This window comes from Chiloscyllium punctatum, chromosome 49 (genome assembly GCF_047496795.1).
Source record: "Chiloscyllium punctatum isolate Juve2018m chromosome 49, sChiPun1.3, whole genome shotgun sequence".
Classification (NCBI taxonomy): domain Eukaryota; kingdom Metazoa; phylum Chordata; class Chondrichthyes; order Orectolobiformes; family Hemiscylliidae; genus Chiloscyllium; species Chiloscyllium punctatum.
In genome coordinates, this window is record NC_092787.1 from 62013264 (window position 1) to 62031693 (window position 18430).

General features: G+C 40.7%; 1 protein-coding gene across 1 annotated transcript in view; it reads right to left on the reverse strand.

Moving 5' to 3' along the window:
- LOC140469289 (probable G-protein coupled receptor 82) overlaps positions 1–8330 on the reverse strand; it is a 92408-nt gene extending 84078 nt beyond the window's left edge. The window contains exon 1 of the mRNA XM_072565645.1: positions 8273–8330. The gene's annotated coding sequence lies outside the window, so the exon portion shown is untranslated. The remainder of the gene's footprint in view (positions 1–8272) is intronic.
- Between the last annotated feature and the right edge of the window lie 10100 nt (positions 8331–18430).

Genomic DNA, 18430 nt, shown 5'->3' on the forward strand with positions numbered 1-18430 from the left:
ATTTTCTCAAAACAATTTGAGTCTGAAATAGTTTTTGTAAGTCACTTCAATTATTTTCTGGGAGGCAGCGCTATTTTCTGTCCAACTTTTCGAGAATCTCCAAATTATCCAATTTCTTCCTGAAATGGTGACTTATGTACTTTCAATTTCGGATTCATTTGCTAATCATTCTGATATTTTTATTTGACTCCCTATTTCTTTTACCGGTGTGAATACAGTTCTCTCCTGACTATCCTCCATGTCCTAGTCTTATGTTAATATATTCACATTAACATAATTGCTGATTTTTCCTCTTGTTTGGAGGACATAACTCATGTCCTTAAGTTTGTTATTGATTTGATAAGATCAAGTGAACTGTGTTTGTTTTGGTTCTCCAAAGACAGAAAGGGGTATTAAGTCCTTGCTTTCAGCAGCAAAATTCAGCACTTTATCTGCACTGTTTGTTAAAAAAGCCTTCAAATGTTTTTTTAATCAAATTACATGCACTGGTTAGATTTTTTTCCAGAAATTTGAGACAAAGATTGGAAATATAGTCTCTGAGATAAATTATAACATTTTTCCTTGATTAATTTAAAGCATTCTCTCCCCTCATGCCTGTATATCAGTTCAAAATGATCAAATCCTGTGGATTCACAAGTGCAAAACTAATTCTGAACAATATAATTCACTGCTTGTTAAAAGATTCCCTGTTTAAACTCCGGGAATATTGTGCTTTGTAGTAACCAAGAAAGGTTGAAAGAGTGAGACTTCAGAGAGGTAGAGATACAAGGTAATCTAATTAACTTCCCACAGGAGAAAATCATCAGGTTGTACATTTGCTCGCTGAGCTGGTAGGTTTGTTCTCAGACGTTTCATCACCATGCCAGGTAACATTATCAGTGAGCCTCCGAAGAAGCACTGGTGCTCTGTTCTACTTGCTATTTATGTGTCTTGGTCTGTTGTGGTGGGTGATATCATTTCCGGTTCTTTTTCTCCGAGGTTGGTAAATGGGGTCCAAATAGATGTGTTTATTGATGGAGTTCTGGTTTGAATGCTCGGCCTCTTGGAATCCCCATACATGTCTTTGTTTAGCCTGTCCCGGGATGGATGTATTGTCCCAGTCAAACTGGTGTCCCTCTTCATCTGTATGTATGGATGCAAGTGATAGTTGGTCATGTGTTTTTTTTACAACCTGTCTTTTTTTATAACCTGATCCACAACCTGAGCTACAAATCTTCTCCAAAATCGCAAACACCTATGGGCGCAATAGCTCAAATTAGCCCAAAAATGAGAGACCAATGCCATCTGACTGAGCACCACCCACTACCAACTGTACTTCCTACATGAATGCCTCAGGAAACAGGTATTATCACGATGTATCAGATACAAACCAAGTCTGAATACTCCACAAGCCAGAAGAACAGCAGAACAGAATGGCCGCAGAATGCAATGGGAAATGATGCCCACAACCGACTCCACAAAAACGAATGAGAAATTTCACGCCAAAAAACTTTGTACACAAACGCGACTGACCATAAATGGGCAAGTATGCTAGAGCCATCAACACTAAACAACAGTGGACCAAGACAAAGAAAAGACTAGCCCTACAAGAAAAACTGGCCAAGCTCACATGCAGCAATATCACAGACAATTCAGAGACTTGGATAAAGAACCTGTCGCACCAACCTCTCACAGACATGAGAAAAGCCATCCTTGTACAAGGGATGAACTTCAACCATAGGGACGCAGACAAAAAGGACTTGCTAGCAGCACTGGAATTCACACTGATAGACAACGGATTTACGGAAGAAATCCAGCAGGCCATCAGACAGACAGTAGCACCAACACTAAGCAGAAAGAAAGAAGGGCACACCCACAACACACTAGAAGGGAAAGCCCTGGAAGGACTCAGAAAAGACAGAAATATTGTAATCCTACCAGCAGACAAAGGGCACATGACCGTCTACCTGAAAAGAACATAATACATTGAAGAAGCAAACACACTGCTCGCAGATATCGATACCTATCAACAGGTGGCAATAGACTTGACTCCACAGCTAGAAAACCGTATTATAGCATCCCTAAGGAAACTTTACAAGACTGGTGAAATTAACAAGACAGACCTCCAAAGGATGAAACCTGAAGGATCCAGCATAGCCCGTGTCTACGGATTACCAAAGGTACATAAAGAAGGGGCCCCCCTCAGACCCATAGTCTCACTTCCCGTACACCGACATATAGACTAGCAAAAGGCAAGCAACACAAACTGAAACACCTAGTAGGAGAGTCGAGCCACTCCACCCAGGAATTCCTTAACACTATCAAAGACACCAAGGTAGAGGACGATGAGGTCATGGTTTTGTTTAACGTGACGGCCCTATTCACACCAATAAACATCACCCTAGCCAAAGAAACACTGGCCTCACTGTTAGACAAACCAAGGACACAAACACATGACAGCACCAATTCCATCAGCAAGGACAGCATCCTCAAACTAGTAGATCTATGCCTCACAACCCTCTTCACCTTCAATGGCAAGGTCTGCAAACAAATCAATGGGACGCCTATGGGATCACAAGTATCAGGACTCTTAGCAGAAGTAGTTATATAGAGGTTAGAACAAACAGCCCTTCCCACAATCCAGCCCAAGCTTTAGGTCCACTATGTGGATGATACCTTTGTCATCATGAAACACAACAAATTGGAAGAAACCGACAAACACATAAACAACATCCTAACTGGTATAAAGTTCACCAAAGAGGAAGAGAACAACAACAGACTCCCCTTCCTAGATGTCACGGTAGAATGAAAAGCTAATGGAGAGCTATAGACCAGTGTCTATAGGAAAGCCACACACACACACACACAGACCAGATACTCAACTATCAGCAATCATCCCAACACCCACAAACGGAGCTGCATTAGGACATTATTTAAAGAGCCACATCAAACTGCAGCACCCAGAAACTACAAGAAGCTGAGGAAAATGACTTATACAATGTATTCAGGAACAACAGGTACCCGATAAGTATTGTCTGCCGATTCCTACACAACAGACCTAAACAAGAAGACACAACGCACCTAGAGACTCTAGCTACCCTGCCATACATTTAAAGACATCTCAGGGATGATGACCAGACTACTCTGGCCCCTAGGCACCATGGTAGCCCACAAACCTACCAACACACTGAAACAGCAGAATGACTGTCAGATACAAAATCCCCTGCAAGGACTGCAACAAACATTACATCGGACAGACTGGCAGGAAACTAGCCACCAAGATATATGAGCACCAACTAGCTACCAAAAGACATGAACACCCATCACTAGTATCCTTACACACAGACAAAGAGGGACACGATCTCGACTGGGACAATACATCCATCCTGGGAAAGGCTAAACAAAGACAGGCATGGGAATTCCTAAAGGCCTGGCTTTCAAACTGGAACTCCATTAACAAATGTATCAATTTGGACCCCATTTAGTAACCTCTCAGAAAAAGAACTGGAAATGGTATCAACCACCACAACAGAACAAGACAAAATAATAGCAAGTGGGACAGAACAGGAAGCTCACTGATGATGTCACCAAGCATGGTGACGAAACGTCTGAGAACAAATCTACCAGCTCAGCGAGCAAACTTACAACCTGATCCCCAACCTGAGCTATAAATCTTCTCAACATCACAAGCAGAAAATTGTCTCCAATGGGCTAGAATTCCATACTTGGCCATGCGTTGATTGAAAGATGTGGTTATGTCTTCTTTTTCCAGGAATGTACAAATCAAGAATTGGAAGTTCACTGTAGCCATGTTTCCACTGCATTTTTCTACCACTGTACAGACCTTCAAGACCCAAGCATGGCAATTGCCCCTGGAATCAGAAGTCAATGCATAGGTCACCAACTGGCACGCACAGAATTGGCTACACAGCTTAGAGGGAATTCAGACTGCAATCACCCTGAGTGTGTGTTAGCGGACTAGCATGTTGTGAAGGTCACAACTTGAGAACAGCCATTAAACACGCCTCCACTGCAGGTGAAATGTTTTCTTATAACTTTGAATGCAGAAAGCCAGCTACCATCCAAAGGAAACAGTAGAAGAATTTCAACTGACCTGCAGAGAAAAGTACCTCAAAATCAACTGCTTGCCTTTCAGAATCTGGGGTCTCAGTATCACCCAATGTAATGGTTACAACTACCCCCCCCCCTCCCCCACCACTCCCCCCCCACCCCCACCTTTTACCTGGTCTTCATGGAACTCAGAGATTTATCTATATATCTTTTTTAACTTTTATCTTTATCAACTTGACTCTCATTGTTCATCATTGTGTGTATTGTATTATTAGTACTTTTTGCATTTAGTAACGAACCAACTTACATTTTTGTTAACTTGGGAAAGCCTGCTTAAAGTGGCTCCTTTAAAAACATAACTTCATTTGATGGACAAAAAGCCATCCACAAGAGAAAGAATCCTTTTCAAATTAATCTTGGTGTCACAAACCGAGGAGGAGGTGAATAAACAATGAGGAGGGACAAACTGTCTCCCTCCATGTGATTTGCAATTTCAGGTACCCCTTCTGGAGACCTAACAAATTGGGCTACCTCACCTGGGGATTGGTCATAACAACCTGAACTCTTTTCTGACAATTATTTAGTTGTTCATAGGACTACAGAATACCTTCCATTCAATTTCCCGCAATTGGTATTAGTATGTCCAGTCTTATTCCAACAGAAGCGTTTTATTTTTCTGGTATCACCCTTTTGAATCTTTTAAATCTCCTTCATGATTTTGTTATCCACTGTTTGTTTACCTTTCTTAAATTACCTTTCCTATGCCTAGAATTTCCATCCCAGCAACTTCCTCATTGATTGCCAAATGGTCATTTCCCCACATGTATCATGGCCACCCATTGGAACTGCTGCTTCTTGGATCTTTGATATTTGATGTACATTTAAATAAGTCTTAAGAGTTACTGGAATACTATTTCAGAATTCTTCTATAGCCATGGTTTGTCTTACATTCTCAAAATTTTCTGTAACAGCAGTAATTGCATTGATCCTACTGCATTTATTTGTCTCTTGTAAATTCTGCAAGAGTCTGATTATGTTTCTTTATTACAATACGAAATTTTATTTGACAAGCTACAGGGATAAGCTCATTCATATCGTTCCCTCTCAACTGCACAGCTGTGTAGCCATTGGGTAATTGCATTTGCTGATCACTGGCAGAAAGTGAGGACTGTAGTTGCTAGAGATCAGAGTCGAAAAGTGTGGCACTGGAAAAGCATAGCAGGTCAAGCAGCATCCGAGGAGCAGGGGAATCAATGTTTCGGGCATAAGCTCTTCATTAGGAATGCTGATCACTGCAGCGCATGCAAATCGAAGTCTGCGCAGCAGAACAATAGAGACAATATTGCCCATGAGCATTAAGCCTCACTCTTTTAATAACATCCTTATCTGTTGATTATTCTTCTGACAAACTAAGTGTGCACACAATCATAGGTGTACCTAAGAGGACACTCTGTAGCACGAAGCACCAAAAGTCTTTTGGCCATTTCAGCTTCACACTATTGTTCAAATGAGGTGAAATGTCTGTCACTGGCTCCACTCTGAATTCAGATGCAAAGTTTCCAGTTAACTCTAACTTTTTATTGGAGACAAAATTATCCTCTGAGTAATTACCTCTTCTTTGTTCCTTTACCCTAAATTTTCTCTAGCTGAGTCATACTATCTGATTTGGCTCTCTCTTTGGCATTCAAACTTTTTAGCTCCATTTCATTTCCTTTTATTTCTCCTGTCTTGACATTTCAGCTTCTTTAATTCCATTGTTCTTTTTCCTTCCTTTTCTCCTTCCATTGCTCTTTTCATTTGTCTTGTCTTCTAATTCAAGTTTTTTTCAGTCTCAGTAGTGACACAGAAATTTCAGGTTTCTTTCTATTTTAATTCTCAGTATTGGTAATCATTTCAAGCATTCTTGTGAGATCCCACTTTCTTTTCAAGTTTCAATTAGAACCATAGAGTCCCTACAGTGTGGAAGCAGGCCATTTGGCCTATGGGGTCCACCTAACTCTCTGAAGAGCATCCCACCCCAACTCACCTGCTACCCGATCCCTGTAACCCTGCATTTTCCCTGGCTAATCCACCTAATCTACACATTCCTGTACACTATGGGCAATTCAGCACAGTCAATTCACCCAACCTGGACATAGAATCGCAAAGTCATAGGGATGTACAGCACGGAAACAGATCCTTTGATCAAATTCATCCAGCTATCCTAACCTAATGTAGTCCCATTTGCCAGCATTTGGCCCATATCCCTCTAAACCCTTCCTATTCATATACCCATCCAGATGCCTTTTAAATGCTGTAATTGTACCAGCCTCCATCACTTCCTCTGCACATCTTTTGATTGTTGGAGGAAACCAGAACATCTGGAGGAAACCCATACAGACACAGGGACAATGTACAAATTCCACACAGACAGTCGTCTGAAGGTGGAATCGAACCTGGGTCCCTGCCGCTGTAAGGCAGCAGTGCTAACCACTGAGTCACCAGGCCGCCCACTAACTCGCTCAGAGTAGCTTCAGTCAAGGGAATTTTTTTAAATCAAAAACTGTTCAAAATTGCTGTCACATACCTCTGGAACAGGTGGCACCTGAATCTGGGTATTCTGGTCCAGAGGGAGGGATATAACCACAGTGCCACAAGAACCCGGGAAAACTGCTTCTACCTCTGTCTCCCTGTGCCATCAGCCACCTCGTTTCTGGCAAAGGTTTTTCTTTTCTACTGTTTTCTAAAGCTTAAAACTCTCCTCCACTAGGTTTGAGAACTTCAGTGAAATGCATGTAAACATGATTCCAGACACCCACCATTACTCACAGAACACAAAAAATTAAACTAAGTTCTTTCCTTCTTAATGCACATGGTATAAAAATACAAAGCAGGCTTAAAGATTTATGTGGTTCCAAGCCACTTTTGAACTCACACTTCCAAATAATAATACAGAATGAACATTCATCACAATTTGTTAAGTCCCGATCTGGAAGGGTTAATATGTTCTTGTCTTTTCAGTCCTGATGTTGCTCATGACAGTGTTTGAATTTTTCAGAAGATTTGATTTCTCAATTCACTATGCACTTGACCATGAATAAAGCTGGATGAAGAAATAAACCAGCCAGATCTCTTGAGTTAACAATAATAAGGAATTACCAGTATCATAGAGTCATAGAGATGTACAGCACGGAAACAGACCCTTCAGTCCAACTGTCCATGCCGACCAGATATCCTAATTTAATCTAGTCCCACTTGCCAGCACCTGGCCCATATCCTTCCAAACCCTTCCCATTCATGTACCCATCCAGATGCCTTTTAAATGTTGTAATTGTATCAGCCTCCACCACTTCCTCTAGTGTGAAAAAGTTTCACACCTTCTCTGGGAAAAGGTTGCCCCGTAGAACCCTTTTAACTCTTTCCTCTCTCACCTAGTTTTAGATTCCCCTATCCTGGGGAAAAGAACTTGGCTATTCACCTTATCCATGCGTCTCATGATTTTATAAACATCTATAAGGTCACCCTTCAACCTCCAACGCTCCAGAGAAAATAGCCACAGTCTATTCACCCTATAGCTCAAACCCTCCAACCCTTGTAATATGCTTGTAAATCTTTTCTGAACCCTTTCAAGTTTCATAACATCTTTCCTAAAGCAGGGAGTTCAGAATTGAATACAATATTCCAAAAGTGGCCCAACCAATGTCCTGTACAGCCCCACATGTCCTCACAACTCCTATACTCTGCACTGACCAATAAAGGCAAGCGTAACAAATGCCTTCTTCACTATCCTGTCTACCTGCAACTCCACTTTCAAGGACCTATGGACGTGCACTCCAAGGTCTCTTCATTCAGCAGGACCTTATCATTAAATGTATAAGTCCTGTGCTGACTTAGTTTATCAAAATGCAGAACCTCACATTTATCTAAACTCCACCTGCCATTCCTCAGCCCATTTGATCAAGGTCCCACGTACTGTGAGATAACCTTCTTCGCTGTCCACTACACATGCAATTTTGGTGTCATCTGGAAACTTACCGAATTCATGGTGAGTCCACTCAAGGAAAGTTATTAAAACTTATTAAAAAGGTAAAACCAGTCCTGAATCCATGACATACACATACATTAAGATATTAAAAAAATCAAGAACACATTATAGGGTGGAGGAGACGAAGTAAGAGAAAAATTCAAACTAATAGTTTTATGATAATGGCAAATATAAATTATCAATATTCGACTTCCATACCTGATTTTAATACTTGAGATCTTCATGGGCTAAAGTGACTTTTAATCAGGATAAATACTGTACTAACTTAAAATACTTGCCATGATTACATGAATATAGTTTGAGACAAGCTTCGTGAGACATATAAAGCCATCCACATTACCATTATTCAAAGAAGGGAAACCAGCTAACTACATCAGCCAAGAAATTTGCATTTTGTTTAATTCCACTTTTGCATGATAAGGTCAAATGTTGGGAGGTGCAAAGTTAGAAAGACAATGGCGCAGACTGAGAAATATCCAAATGAACCTATACCAACAGCATGGAAACCTCTCCCTCTCTTAATCTCAAATTCAGGTGATCTAGCAACTTCTTATTGATGGAAAGTTCTACAAACCTTCCTGCAGCTGCAGAATAAGTCAACAATGACTGATCAAGCCTTTGGCTTAAAATTGAAAAACAGTGTAGACCAATCTTCCTGTCCAAATCAGACATGTTATCTTTTTAAATGTTGTGTTTCTATGTGTTTGATGTTTTGTTTTTATTATTTTTTGTGGTGAAAGCTTTTCACAGAAGGAAGTTTCAGTCATGTGCTAGCTGTCTATTGGAACACAATGTTAATAAAGTAATTTTGTCTCCCATTATCAAAGCTATCAAGATGCCACTAAAACAGCTATTAGAGTCTTCAGCAACATTTTTGCTACAATGGGTTGCAGTAGCTTTTTAATTCACCATTTCAAACAATGGCAGGGGAACTGCCTCAAACATGTCTCCTGTTAAGCCACATCAGAAGTTTTTGGAAATTTGGCAACTGTCATAGGTTAGGTGAAGTCTGCAGCCATTTTTAAATAAACTATCCCGTTTCATTTAATGGTGTTTTCTTTCAACAAACCAGGTATTAAATCAGCCACTGGAATTCAAGATTAATAGTCCCGACTGATATAAGAAGATATCAGGCATTTCACAGAAGTTAAAACAGAAACAAGTGAATGCTGATCCAATGAAGAGATACTAAGAGGAAATAAATGTAAGCTTTTTTTTATTCTCCCATATGACATAGACTTTGCTGGGTGGCCCAGCATTTATTGCCCAGCCCTAACTGACATCGGGAAGGTGGTGGTGAGCCATCATCTTGAACCAAAGCAGTCCATGATTTGTTGGGGACTCCCACAGAGCTATAAGGGGAAGAATTCTCAGATCTTTACCCAGTGACAGTGCAGAAACAATAATATAATTTCACGTTAGGATGGTGGAGAAGAACGTGCAACTAGTGAGGTTCCCAAATGTACTCATATCCTACAGGTGATAGTCGATGTGAGGTTTGAGAGGTGGAATTTAAAGAGCCTCGTTGAGTAATGGCAGTGCATCTGTAGATAGGATCATTTTGTTGTCAGCATGTGTTGGTGCTGGAGGGAGTGGTTGTTGAGGATGTTACATGGAATGTCAATTCAGGGAGCTGCTTTGTCCTGGATGATGATGAGCTTCTTAAATGTATTGAAGCTAAATTTATCCAGGGAAGTGAAAAGTATTCCACTATACTCCTAACTTGTGCCTTATAATGGTGTTCAGGTTTTGGGGAGTCAGGAGGTGAACTATTTGGTACAAAATGTCCGGCTTCTAACAAGTTCTTGGACAAAGAGATAAGGTTCACAGAGAGATTGAGGGAAGAATGAAAGGTGAAGAGGCAGAGATGATTCAAATGTCATTCGAGAGCATGAGGCTTTGTTTTGGTGGAGGGGAAGAGGGGGAATGTAGGTAGCAGAGGGGGGAATTTCACAAGAATACAGTGCCATGGGAATGGGAAATATTTTAGGGGAGTTTTGTAAGAAAGCAATAGGTTACAGAGAAAAGGGGTGGCAATTTGATCTTTATGGTGATTAGATCTTTAAATTGGGAGGCCAGAAGCCAATAAGATAAGTAAGGCTATTGATGAGACTTATTAAATGGTTTTAAATTTTTATTGTTTTAATGAGACTTCTACTTAATTAGGAGTATATGTTAGGAGATATAAGTTTAACTTTAATGTATATTATCTTAATATGAAACAACGGTTTCTTCTGTAGGAAATGTGTAGGTTTTGCATATCCACCTTGTGGCTAAACTGAATTTGTTTAAGCAAATAATCAACTCTAGTTTCATGTAACATCTGACTCTGTTGCTGTAACCTTTGACTCTAACCATATTCCTTTTGCATTGGCAACTTTAAACTTACATGTAGTGGTACAGCCAATAAACAGAGAGATCAGAATCCTGCTTAGCTTTGTAAATATGTTTTTGAAACTTTAGTTATGAGTCTTGTTGCAGTAACGTTTGCAATGGGTGTTGTGCAAAAAACAACAACTTTCATTAATACGCAGCCACGGAAACCTGGAACCCTGAGCAAACCATACATTCTGTTATCTCAACGTGCATTCAATTTTGAAAGCGGATGAAAAAACATGTTCTACCATAAACGTATGTTGTCACTTGTGGCTCGGTTAGTAATCTTCATGATTCTGAGTCAGCAGGTTGTGGGTTGAAGAGCTACTCCCAAGACCTAAGCACAAAGACTCCAGGCTGAAGTGCTGGTGTGGCACAGAGGGAGGGATGTATCATTGGCAGTGCCACTTTCTGAGGCCCTGCCTGCTGTCTCAGGCAGATGTAGATTATATCCCATGGCACTGTTTTGAAGAAGAGGAGAATTATTTGTGCCCTCAATCAATGGCACCAAAGCAGAATATGTGGTTACTCTCATATTGCTGCCTATTGGGTTGACTGGGCGTAAATTGGCTCCCATGTTTCCCTCAGAGACTGCACTTCAACAGTACTTCATCAGCTTTAGAATAATCTGGGATGTCCTCGAGTCATGAACGTAAGTGTATTAAGCGAATTAAGAGCAAGAGCAAGTCATTCAGCCATTTTGAGCTTTACTGAGATCAGGACTGATCTTTTACTTTAACATATCTTCCTGCACAGCCCCCAACGCATGTCTTTTATAAATGTAAGGGCAGAATCTGAGAGGGGTCTGAGAGATATGGGCGGTGGTGTCATGTGTGATAGAATCAGGCAACACATGGGACAGCCTGACCACAAGGTCGAGATTGTCTTGCTCCATCTGTTTTGCTTTTCACATGTAGTTCGGCGACAGTTTTACTCGGCAGCGGCAAACATGGGCAGTGGCAGTGACCGTTGACAGTCATTGTTGCTCGTTAAATGCCTGGTGAATGCACAACTCACCTCATTAATATTCAGATGCTTGTCTTCCTACACTTGCCAAACAAGTAAGATATTGGGAAAGAACTCAGTAAGGAAACCAGAGTGTGTGTCTGGTGGAAGCTGCTCCAGACATCTTCCATATTATACACTGGGCAACAACATCCACAGGCACCAACTGAATGCCTTCCTCCTCCATAGACGATGGTATCCAGAATCAGCTAATTCTGGCGTTTTGATCCTACATAGTGATGCTTTTATTGTGGAGTACACCAGCAAATAGCATGGAAAGGCTGCACCAGGGACACTTACACTCAGAGACAAACACTCAGGCCACGTTCTGGACAAACTGCATCTTAGGGGTTCTCACTTGCTCCCTTAATGCTTGCTCACTGAGCATCAACCTGCATACTCACAGCATCCTACCTTGCCACACCTTCACAAGGAACACAGTCACAAAACCAGGCAGCTTACATTCCTATTAAATTGTACACAACCTAGAGGGTGTAGATCTTGCTGTACAGCAATGGCCTGTGTCAATCTCACACCTGCTCCATGTTGCGGGGCATACAGAACAAACACACTGCATGTGCAGCCATGTATTCAAACCTTAGGGGAGTAGTTCTGGGGGCACCTGTCAATCAAGGGATCCTGGCTCAGTAAGTCAAACAGCAGCTTCACACACCAGTCAGGGGCATTGGCCATAGTCAGGCATCCAGTCAGGAAGATCTTGGTCAGGAAGCCCATGAGTCTGCAAGGAGTGGGCCACAGTCAATCCATTCCACTGTAGCATCAAGTCTGAGGTTAGGGTTAATGCAGTTGGGTAGATGTCCATGCAGCAATCAGGGGTTTGAGCACATCATGGGTAAGGTTGTCCGGTCACATTAATCGAGGCGGTAGTCAATAGCCAGTCCATTCTGCTCATCAGCAGAAGCCAAAGGGGAAGGGAGATGGCAAGTGTGGCTTTAGCATTGACCCTCAGCAATTAGATAATCAGGACAATGGGTGGCAGACTCTAGGCAGGGCCACAGTACAATCGTGAAGGAGGAGCAGAAGGATTTGCAAAGGGAGTACACTATACTGTAAAGCATTGACAGAGATGAGGTCATTCATACTCAGAGGCCCTTGGCTTCAGTTGGGAAATGTGTTGGGCAGTATCTAACCACACCAAGCATGCTCCCCTTAGAGGAGAAAATTAAGACCGCAGATGCCGGATATCAGAGTTGAGAGTGTGGTGCTGGGAAAGCCAGCAGGTCAGGCAGCATCTGAGGAGCAGGAGAGATGATGTTTCAGACATAAGGCCTTAATCCTCATCCTAGTTTCTAACTTCCAGCTCAGCACTGTCTCCTTGACTTGTCCGGACTTGATGAACCTGCCTATCTCCTTTTCCACCTATCCACTCCACCCTCTCCTCCTTGACCTATCACCTTCATCTCCTCCCCCACTCACCCATTGTACTGTATGCTACTCTCTCCCCACCCCCACCCTCCTCTAGCTTATCTCTCCACGCTTCAGGCTCACTGCCTTTATTCCTGATGAAGGGCTTTTGCCCGAATCGTCGATTTCGCTGCTCGTTGGATGCTGCCTGAACTGCTGTGCTCTTCCAGCACCACTAATCCAGTATTTGCTTTCCAGCATCTGCAGTCATTGTTTTTACCTTAAAAATGATCAAATTCAGTCCCATATCTGTGTAAGCTTGGTAATGCGCATAACATAGCTTGTGAAACTAGAAATTGAATGAAACAGGAAATTTAACTTCTAACCACAAGTTACAGGGAGTAGTGGAAATAAAAGCAGCAAATCAGGTCAAGATAGGTCAAGGGCTTGTTCCTGTGTTTTAGGCTATTTTTCAATCTGAGTAGACAACCTCCCTTGACATGGCATACAGGGAATCTAGATCAAGTGCAGATTGCATTTGAAGAGGCGTTAGAGGAAGAAGGATATTTGACCATGTGGGGAGACATAGGATTGGGAGCAGGATGAAGGGGAGAAGGACTAAAAAAATGAAGAGAAGCAGAAAGGGAGAGAGTGAGAGAGAGAAAGAGCCAAAGGCAAAGGAGAGAGTAAAGAAAATGTGGGACAGAACAGAGAGTGAAGAAGTCAAGACAGGAAGAAATAGAGGAGAAATTAAGCTTTCAAAGGCCTTGTGTGGGACTTAGTAAAGGATGTGTTGTATTAGTGTGGGGAAGGGCTGTGGGATTCAGGAGGGCCTCATACAAAAGGTTAATGGAGATTTCTCAGCTGGGAAGCAAAAAGAAATCAAGTAGCTTACAGATGACTGCTGTGCTGGAACAGCTTTTCCATTTTTATTCATTCCCAATATGTGGGGTTTTGCCGACAAGACCAGCGTTTGTCCATCCTGAGTTGTGTTTGCAAAGATGCTGCTCGGCTGTCTTCTTGACCTGCTGCAGTCTACCCAGTGAATGTACAGTCACCTGTAAGTGATGGACAATCTTTGTGGCATCAAGAGCTGAGAATGTTGTCACAGGCTACCAAAGGTCTGGCCCGCTGTCATAGCAATGACGTTCTTACGCATTTGGTCTAGTTAAGTGTCTGGTCAATGGCCACCCAAAGACATTGTTTTGGAGTGGTGTTTGGCAAGGATAGGGATTGGGGAAGGGTTAATGCCTCACTCATAGTGATTCTGTCAAATGTGCAGAGGAGTTGGTTATTTCTTTTCTCTTGTTGGAGATGGTCGTTCCTGGCTCTCATAGTCTTTGCTATTTATCAGCCCAACCCTGGATACATGAATTATCTGAACAACTGAGACTGGAGCTAGACTGAGATTAAAGTTAGTAAGCTTTCATGTGAAGAATTATAGGCATTAACACTGGTTCAGTGGTTTAGTACAATAATTCCAGATGGTTCGACTTAATTCATTTATTCAGAAAGAGATTCAAGAGACTCTTTTGATTGTTGATCTGCAGTTTTTGTATAGTTGAGTATCGAAAGTCTTAACATTTCAAAGCTTTTATTCCTTATCTTTAGATTATTCTACTTCAACATTTATGAATGACACCGATTTAGAATCAAAATTTTACAGTACAGAAAGAGGCCATTTAGGGATACAGTCAATTCAGAGGAAAACTGTGTTACAATATAATAAAATATTAACAAACTTGTATGGTAGATATGAAAATAACAACTGAATTTTAACACAGTTCAACACAAAGTGGTATATTTTAGAGGAACAATAAAGCATTCTGCCTGGAAAGTAACCATCGAAATGGGACGAGACCAGAAGATAACGGAGCAGAATTAGGCTATTCAGCCCATTGAGTCTGCTCTGTCATTCAAACATGGATGATATGTTTCTCCATCCCATTCTCCTGCCTTCTCTCTCTAACCTTGATCCCCTTACTAATCAAGAACCTATTTATCTTTGTCTTAAATACATTGAATGACTTGGCTTCCATAGCCTTCTGTAGCATGTTCCACTGATTCACCACCCTCTGACTGAAGAAATTCTTTCTCATTTCAGTTCTAAAGGGTCCGTCCTTTCTCTGAGGCTGCGCTTTTGCTTCCTAGTCTCTCCCACAAGTGGAAACATCTTCTCCATATCCATTCTATCTAGGCCTCACAGTATTCTTTAAGTTTCAGTTAGGTCCCCTCATCCTTCTAAGCTCCAATAAGTACAGAGTCCTCAACTGCTCCTCATATGATAAGTGCATCATCTCCAGGATCGTTCTTGTAAACATTCTCTGAACTCCCTCCAATGCCACCATACCTTTCTCATATACAAGGCCCAAAATTGATCACTATATTCCAAATGTGATCTGACCAGAGCCTTATACATCCCTGCTTTTGTATTCTCGCCCTCTTAAAATGAATCCTAACATTGCATTTGTCTTTCTAACTGCCAAATGAATCTGCATGCTAAGCTTGAGAGAGTCTTAACCAAGACTCCCAAGTCCCTTTGTGGTTCAGATTTCTGAAGCCTTTCCCCAATTAATAAATGGTTACACTGCCATTCTCCTACCAAAATGCATAATCTGCCACTTGTTTGCTCACTCTCCTGTCCAAGTCCTTCTGCAGCCTCCCCACCTCCTCAGCACTACCTGTCCCTCCACCTATTGAGGTAAAAGCAATCTAAAGCTATAATTAAAATTAGCAATGCAAGTTAAGATTGTAAAAATACACACAAAAGCATTGGGGTTCATTTCATGGAACCTTCATGTGGCTGCAATTAGAATATTGTGCATACTACACAGTGTCCATATTGGAAAAGGATATAGAAGCACTGAAAAAAATATCTACAAGAATGATTCCAAACCTGAGAGGTGATAACTACCAAAAAAGATCGAGATACACATGAAAAAAAAGAGAATCCTGAGGAACAATCAGGTGGGTGTGACAGGGTGCATGCTGAGAATGAGATTTCACTTGTGCAGAGTTTCAAAACTAAGGATAGCACATTCACAAATAAATCTGGTAAGTAGTTCAGGAGACATTTGTTTACCCACAGCACAGTTAGAATGGAATTTGCTACCGCATGGAGTAGTTGAGATAAATATCAGGTCTGTACTGAAAGAGATGCTAGCTACATACTCGAAGAAAAGAATATAAAGATTTTCTGATAATGTGAGATACGGTAGGATGTGGTACATACACCAGTTCAGCTGAACTGCTTATTTCTATACTCTTGATTCCATGTAAAGTTTTCATGACATTTCAAAACAACTCAAAACTTAGCAGTCTTGCATGTTTTTCATGAAATGATATACTTTACACAAACCTGCATTGAATGCGCACTACCATTTTCCTGTCTCAATTTGTGTTCGTTTTTACCTGTCTCTTTCCATTCTGCTTTCCTCCACATCTGGGCATCCTCTGCAAACTGATCACATTTGCACTGAGTTCCTGAATTCCAGAAATGTTTGTAAATCTACTTATTTATTGATATACTTTTCATTTAGAAGCAAATAAAAATCATTTACTAGCCACAAAAAAATTCCTGATTGACAATATTTGACAATAATCCACAAGACATCAAAAGCAATAGTTGCAGAAAAGAGTGTAGTGAAATGATCAATATTAAAGCAACTTACAGGTGTATTGATACAAGCTGTGGTGGAATTTGAGCACTGACTGAGAATGTATAAACTTGTTGATTTGTCTCCCTGAAGACATTTTATATATATTGTCAGACCTTTGTATCTCGCACAGGCATCACATGAATGTGTAAGGAATTGTGCATGACGTATACGACAGGTTTACATACCTATGTGAATAAAAATGGACACTAATTTGTCTGTTAAAGTTCCACATCTTAAGCCTCAAGTTCAGTATTAACTCACTTGCTGAGGCTGTTGTACAATTCAATCAGTGACACGCTGATGATGATGCTGTGACCTAGATTAGTAAAAACGATATTGTGACAATGCCGTCTCTTCATTAACTTTAGCAAAATTCCAGATAGTAATAAGTATGAGAGTTCAAAACATAGATCATGGTCATAGAACGTCGATTTCAATCAAGATTTAAACTTTTTATAATTTCCTTTGTCAATCACCAAAAATAATACTATTTCAGGTTTACATGTTGATGATTCATTTATGACTTGTTTCCTTCAAAATTCCTAATTTCTCTTCTGAAGACACTATTTTCCAGCACAGACATTTTTATTTGTGGGTATACTTCAGTCTGAAACGACTCCACAACATATTTCCAGACGAACAGTCTCAACCACGGCTTGTTGCCAGAGCTTTATAAATGTTACAGCCCCTTCCAGTGGCTTAAAATGGGAACTGCAGCATTGCCCAATTGCTCCAAAACATTGCATCAGTGGAGTTTTAAAGCAATTCAACGTTTCAGCTGCTGTTGGTAGAAAAACAGTTGTAGATCAATATAAATTAATAGAATTAAAATTAAGACACACAGGGTTGATGGCAGAAAATATGCTTTCACAGAAAGGATTGTGGAAAACTGGAACGCTCTCACCCCAAAAACCTGTCCATGCCCACCCATTTGAAAATTTTAAAACTAACATTGATAGATTTTTGGCAGATGAGAATATTAAGGGCTATGGGACCAAGGATTAGAGGTGTAGAAAGGGGTGACACATTTCAGATGGAGAAATTTCTTCTCTCAGAATGTAATGGACCTATCGAATTCTTTCACACTGAGGACAATCAAGGCTTGGTAGTTATGTATAGTCAGGCTGAGAGAGACAGACTTTTAATCAGCGAGAAAATCAAGGGTTATGACGAAAAGTGGTGTTGCAGATTATCAGATTAGCCATTATCTCATGGAATGGCAGAGCAGACTCAATGGGCCGAATGGCCTACTTCTGCCTCTATTTCTTTTTCTAGGAGGTGGGGTGGTGTGGTGTATTGGTTGCCGCCTAAAATGTTCGACCCCACACTTGAAAACAAATGAGTAAATTCACGCTTACAATCAAAAACATCCATGGGTCTTAGTTTGGATTTGGTACCAAATGTGTGTGGATTAAATATTGGTTGTTGTGGTGAACGTTTATCCTTTTAAAATGTTCTTCCTTGTATCTGTATTTCCTTTCAATTACAAAAGATACATTTTATATATATAAGTTCTCATCGCTCTTGTAATTAAACCAAATCTGGTTTTACCCTTGGGTCGTAGTCTGCCAAAGACAATTAGTTACATGATAAGACTGATCGGCACATTAAAAAGAAGCAATTTTGCCTTTGGTTTAAGATGTACAATTAAATTGAATCATCCAACTATACTTCATTAAGAGACCTTTCCCAAAAGGAATATACAAACTGAAAGTTAAACACATTCAATAGATTGAAAAAGGCCAAGATTATGCAAGAGTGCCCTAGAGGTTAAAAAAAGGAGGGAAAAATAAAGTCTTCCAGTGCTTGTCATTTTCAAAAGATACTTGCAAGACTGTCCAACAAGATGTAGAAAGGTGTCTTTTATACTCAGATGAACTGCTATCTTTAAGGTCAGAAATCACACAACACCAGGTTAATAGTCCAACAGGTTTATTTTAAATCACAAGCT